Raw genomic sequence first — 7,144 nt, 5'->3', positions numbered from 1 at the left:
GTACATGCCCGAAGTGACAAACCATCTCACATTTATACAATAAAACAAATGAATATTCAATTAACACCTATACATATTCGTTACCTAAACCCGCTTACTCTCGCTTCCTATGTTAATTAGCTTATCAGTCCTTTGCCTGGAATGTGGTGGTCTTGCAGGTTTGTAGGTGATTCATGTCCTTGTGACCATCTGATCTTCTCCAGCAAGGAGACTTAGCACTCCCTTCCTCTAGATAACATTGGAATGTCTCTCATCCTTTTCTCATCCTTTTTATAAATAGCCCCTTTGTTAGAGGAAGAAGGGTAGGTGTCTCCTCAAAGCTGTGTGACTATGTGACCAGACACCACACCCATGACCAGTCACCATACCCACATTCCTTGAGCAGACATATAAAATCACAATCGATGTCCATTGTCCCTATTTCATACTATTTCTCCATATCAAATGTACTATGAACATGCAAGTACTGTGCTGTATATAATGCGTACCCTCGAGTAACTTGGTGTGCATGTTAGGAGGGAAGATCCCCCGTGCACCCAGTGCTGCAACAAACCAATGTTGGCTTTCTAAACTATCATTTGGTTTGTGGAGAGTTTTCCTGGTTACAATTTTTGGTAAGAGGAGCACACAGCATATAGCATATTGAACACATTTGCCAAATGATCAACTAGGTAATCACTGATAGTCAATCAGCCTCAGGCAATGCATTTCTCCTGTTTCTGCCATTGCTGCTAATCCCATCCATCACCTCTATGTAAAACATGACTTCCTGCTTTCATACAAGTTGATAGAAATTATGAGTTCAGACTTAAGCAGGTTTTCAAATAAACCTGGAAAAGCAGAATGCTGATAGAGCTGGCAATAATTTGCTAAATGCCAAAGTTGCCTACTTAAATATGATGCAGAATAGTATGACCATATTTACGAATGATTAAGCTGTCATACAAAAGGTATGATTCAGTTTTAACATAGTTATTTGTGGGGGCTTTCCATGGTGAAGTTAGTCTGCAGCCAAACTAATTTTTTTTTCCCAAAAAAATAATTTGTTGCTCTGTTCTTAGACATAAGATAGTAAGAGAGCCTATTGGCAGAAAAGTAGACTGCTATGTTTGGCATGTTATTTCTTTCAGGTGAAGTGGTTGCTTCACCTTTAAGACTTGACAATATTAGAAGATACTCCTGGTAAGCCCCCCCCCCCGAGAAGTATCTGGTAGATAACATTGACATCAGCTTACTCTGATTTTCCAACACTGCAAGAAGATCTTGGTGTAAGTAAGGACTGTGATTAGCTTTATGAGTTGAGTAATGGTGACTTTGAGGAGAGGAGGTGTTTCAATATGAAACAAAGAACTAGCTACTATGGGTACATGTAATTTTCCCTCAAAATGCTAAGCAATAAGAAAGATTCATATATTAATGTCTGCATTCAGGAAGTGTTGATTTTCTACCAGTGCAGAGTCATGGGCAACTGCTTCCTAGGAAGGTGCTTTGTTTCTTCCATGCTATGCTGTAAATATCATTAAGGGGCTGTTGGCTTTTGCTTTATTTTTTAAATCTCATCATTAAAACAGTCTTTATAGGTTATAATTAGTTTGAAATACCTGCTGGGCAGTATAAACACATTTTTTATTTGTGCATTTCCTGGTGGGAAGCTGATCTGAATGATTCCTGTTGATATTGATATGGAGAAATAGTGTGAAATGGGGACAATAGACATCGATTCTGATTGTATATGTCTGCCCAGGAATGTGGGTATGGTGACTATTCATGGGTGCGATGTCTGGTCACATAGGCACACAGCTTTGAGGAGACGTCCACAGTTTTGAGGAGACACCTACCCTTCTTCCTCTATCAAAGGGGCTATTTAAAAAAGAATGAGAAAAGGATGAGAGATATTCCAATGCTATCTAGAGGGAGGGAGTGCTAAGTCTCCTTGCTGGAGAAGATCAGATGGTCACAAGAACATGAATCACCTACAAACCTGCAAGACCACCATATTCCAGGCAAAGGACTGATAAGCTAATTAACATAGGAAGCGAGAGTAAATGGGTTTAGGTAACGAATATGTATAGGTGTTAATTGAATATTCATTTGTTTTATTGTATAAATGTGAGATGGTTCGTCACTTCGGGCATGCACGCTTGTGGTGGAGCGATCCCCCGTGCATCTGCGCACAATAAACATACCTACTTTATAACTTTTGAGTTATAGAGTCTAATTCCATACGTCATTTTGGCGAGCCAGCCAGGAGTATTTCTGCTCGGCTGAGGGACCAGCTGCGGAGCGGACGCTCCTAGGCGCGCCCCGGGAGATTTCCTCGGAGGAGCCTCCTCTTCTCAGCTGTTCACCCGGGAGCAGAAGAGAAACCCCTGGATCCACAGATAAAACGGTATGTTTAGAAACGGGGCGGCTGGTGAGACGCACGGAGACGTCCGGCGCGCAGCATAGTCCCAGGAGGAAAGGTACCTTGGGAGGGGGTTTGCTGACCAAGGGGTGGCCGCTAGCGATCTTGAGGGCAGATCGAGCAAACCCGAGGTTACTGCCATTCCTAAAAGCCCGGAGGCCTCGTGACGGAAAGCGGTGGGCGGGATGGAATAAGGTGGAATCTCACAGTAACAAGAGGGACCTCAGAGCAAAAGTGAAAGGGAAACTTTAGCGTCAAAAAAAAAAAAAAAAAAAAAGAAGAAAAAAAAAAAAAGAAAAAAGGGGGAAGCTAAATCTTCCTTTAGGTTGTCTTAAGAATTGGGGAATTCCTGGAATGTAACAACTGAAATAGCGCTCTGTGTCTTGTTTGTTCTATGTGTTGTCTTGTTACATGTTCAAACTTGGAGTTATGAAATGTATGTTGAAAATAATAATATTCTGGTAATTCTAGACAAATAGCGGAAAAATTAACACTCTGCTTAAGATCAGGAAAAACTAGAATCTGTTTTTTTGGCAATTGTTCATTGAAATGCATACTTTGTGAACCGTCAGTGTTCCTAAAGTTGTACATAACCGCACGGTACCTTGTAACATACTGCCTGTGTGACTGCGGGCTGCCCGGAGAGTGTGAAGTGTGTGAGTGTCACTGCAAAGCGAGTGGGAGTCCCGATCTGCGTGTCCGTGTTCCCCGCGAGGGGCCGGCTAGAGAGAGACAGAGCGATTGAAAAATCAATTTATGAAGTGTTGGAATGCATAATTAGAAATTAGAGAGGGAGACTGTGGACAAAACATTAGAGCTAACATCATTTGGAAAAAACACGATTTAACCTCTGCCCTTAGTGTCGTAGGTGCTGTCTGTATACTCGAACAAAGGGTGGCAAGTGTCTAAAATATATTATCTCCTTTCAAAAAAAAAAAAAAAAAAAAAAGTCCAAGAAATAAGGCTAAATAATTAATACATTGTAGACAAATATATCAGACTTATTAGGAAGATGGGGGGCAAACTGAGCCAAGAAATAAATACCAAAATACCTCTGGGATGTGTTTTGAAGCATTGGAAATAATTTGGCAAAATTCCCGGAGGAAATTTGAACAAAAAAGACATTTTTAAAATATTGTCAGAATTGGTGGCCTTTGTATATATTAGGTGATGGTGAAAGATGGCGACCTGAAGGAAGTCTTATATTGCAACACAATTTTAGAGCTTATGTTGTTTCTTCGTAGAGAACAAAAGCGGGATGAAATAATGTGTGCAGATATGGTTGTGTGGCAGAAAGAGTGCGGGATTAATATCACCTGATCTTTGATTATGGCTCTAGAAAAGGATAGGGAAAAAAAACCTGAGACCTAAACTAGAAAGATGTTCTTGTTGAAATTTTTGTGTTAAAAAGCTCAGTTTGTGGTTCCTTCGGTGGAGCAACCAGAATGAAACACGTTGTAAGATAAAAACTTGTACTAATGTATGTAAAACCTGAGGCGGCGGGGGTGGGGGTGGGGGGGGGGGGTGAGGGGGGTGGGGTGGAGAATCAAAGACCTTGTGAAAGTGTTAAAGTATTGGGGTGAGTTTGTAGAAACCCCCGTACCCCCTCGAAGGTGCGACTGAGTCATGCTGGGATGCATGGCAGGATGTTTTCTGTTTGCCTGCAAAGGCATGATATGTAAGAACACAGACTTAAAGCAACAAGGAGCAGATTTGCATTCAGGGTAAGAAAGAGTTAAAACAGAAGTGCTGTTGCACAGGCAGGCTTGTGTAACCTGCAGAGCAGGAAGAGCATCTCCTGCCCCGAAACCTTCTGATGGTGAGGAGGAGGGGGTTGCTGTTGCTGACGATTGAGCAGAAGGACCTGACAATGTCACCCCAATTGCTGCAGCATTTGCAGTACAACAGGACCGATAACGGCCCCTTTAGGAGGGTAGGCAACGGGTCTGAGGAGAATAAAGGTGAATCTTTGATGGGAAATTTAGATGTTTGAAAGTTGGTTATGAAAGATTTGTCAGGATGATCTAATAGGACTAGATAAAGGTTCGAGTTACTAGGTAACCGTGATATAGAAAAGTTGATAGAAGGAACAGGGAACGTGTACAGAAGGTAAGAGAAGAAGAGCTGGGTCGTGCTAAACTGGTAGAGGAGATGAGGCAGAGACAGGAGGAATGTCAGGCAGAAGTGAAAGAGTGAATCCCTCTCCTATGGGATCGGATCACTGTGCATATTGTAGGGAAAGTGGGCACCGGAAGCAAGAACGCCCTAAGCTAAAGAACCATCAAGGGGTTCTGGTGAACTAGGGACTAGGAAAAATGAAGTGGAATTTTAGTGAATACAAAACCAACTTATTTGTTAAACTTCAGTAAAAAAAAATAAATAAATTTGTTACAGTTGTGGTAGCTGCCGGCCACCAGGAAAACATCCTGAAACCTTTAAAGTACAAACTAAGAAAACAAATAAGAATGCCAAATTCACCAAAATCTTTGTTGGGATGAGATGTATTAGAACATCTAGACGTTTAAAGAAGGAGAAATGAAACTAAAAGTTTAAAATGATCAAGTAATTGAAATATTGAGCTTATCTCTAATTCAACAGAAAAGAGGAAAAGAGGACTTCCCTGAAGTAAAAGAAATTTTAACCAGGTGTACCTGAAAATAAATTCCAGGAAAGGTGAAAAATGCTTTACCTGTTACAGTAAAAATGATAAGGGGGAGGCTTGCCCAGTTCAGATAAAACAATATCCCTTGGTCAGCAAGGCTGTGGGGGATATTGGCAGAAAAAGTGAAATAAAATACACTCTCTAGTAGTTCTACTAATGTAAATCTGTGTGTTTTGCCATGACAGTGACTTGTTATGGGATGTGCAGATGAAACTCTGCATTGACAACGAAGTACAAGGAATAAGGTTGGTCAGGTGCCTCCTACCATAGTCAAGGGCAAGACTGGGTTGGCCTCTGTGTTTGCCACCAAGAAGAATCTTGAGCTCCGCTGTTGGCTGCAACCCAGTAGGCGTTGAGCAGTGGGAACATATGCCATGCCAGACCCTGATGTGAGGAATGGCCCCCTCTGTTACAAGAGGGTCATCCGGGAAGGAAGAACATAAGATGGCCCATTGAGGCACTGATTTGGAAATTGGAAACCGCCTGGCCGACCATGAGGCCAGACGAGTAACAGAGGAGGTAGGAAAGGAGGAATTATCCTTAATACCAGACGATAAAATCCAAACTGTAAGTACAGATCAGAAGCCAAACTATTCTAAAGAAAACTTAAAGGTAATTCAGGACATGAATGATAAAATAAAAATAAATAAGTGGACTTATTTAAGGGATGGTCGTATAGTGGTATCATCCAATTTAATATGGACCACAGCCCTAACAGAACATAATAAGACGCATTGGGGAGCTGATACTTTACATAAAAGTCTAAATCAGAAATTGAAAGGGCGAAACTTGTATACTGTAATAAAACAGGTGACTCAGCAATGTGAAATGTGTTTACGCAATAATCCCAATACAGCAAATAAAATAAAACTAGGGAACATTAGTAGAGGACATTATCCAGGACAACAGTGGCAAGCTGATTTTCCGAACTCCCAAGAAAAGGGGGGTACCAATATTTATTAGATATGTCTGATACGTTTTCAGGTTGGCCAATACCTTTCCTTGTTGAACAAATAAAGCAAGAGAGGTAACGAAGGGATTATTAAATGAAATTATCCCCCGCTTTGGGGTTCTGGCAACAATCTCTTCCAATAGAGACTCACACTTTTTTGCCAAAATAGTACAAGTGAGTACAGTATTGGGAATTACATACTCCTTATTACTTCAATGTTCTGTTTGGTGCTGTCGAAGAATGATCAGAGAGCATAATGATAGTTTTTAGAACAGGGGGGATTGAATAATGAGCTACGTTCAATGAGTGATGAATGGTATACTACTTTTTTAGAAAATGATGTGCTTATATATAATTATCCAAAGTTGGGAGGTGTTCAAGGACCCTTATTGTCAACATGATGAATACACCAAGACCCTTAGTGTCAGCACCACGGATGTACTAGACACAAGGTCCTTGGATTCGTTATCTTTATAAGGGCCATCTGGTCCTAAGTTTCTGTTGTGTATATAACGCTACCTAAACAAGGAATTTGAATCATGCTCATTAGTCTATCGAGGAACAGAGTCTGTGCAGAAACAAGAAGGTAAAAAAGGTTCACTGGAAGAAGACTCCTGATCTTCATCCTGAAGACCCCCAGACGACCACTCCTCAAGGACATTGGGCAGGAGCGAAATATGTAAATGAATTCCCAGAATTGTAATGAATATGTAAATGATTTCCTGATGGAAACCATAATTGGTGGGATACTCTCTTTGGCTGGTCACCTTCTGCAACAGGAATTCTTAACACTATGGTACACCCCATTGTGATCTTATTGATCAGTTTAGGAATTTCCTTAATACTAACCATTATGTTATATTTGTGGGTTTGGAGAATGTTTAAAAGGGTAACACTTATGTATGATGCTTTATATCATTCGGGAAGACTGCTTAAGTAAAAGAATTTACTTAGTTTGATAGAAAAGGGGGGATTGATATGGAGAAATAGTGTGAAATGGGGACAATGGACATCGATCGTGATTGTATATGTCTGCTCAAGGAATGTGGGTATGGTGACTGGTCATGGGTGTGGTGTATGGTCACATAGTCACACAGCTTTGAGGAGACACCTACCCTTCTTCCTC

This window comes from Falco cherrug (assembly GCF_023634085.1).
Source record: "Falco cherrug isolate bFalChe1 chromosome W unlocalized genomic scaffold, bFalChe1.pri SUPER_W_unloc_1, whole genome shotgun sequence".
NCBI classification, from domain to species: domain Eukaryota; kingdom Metazoa; phylum Chordata; class Aves; order Falconiformes; family Falconidae; genus Falco; species Falco cherrug.
Note: the sequence above shows the minus strand (reverse complement) of the source record.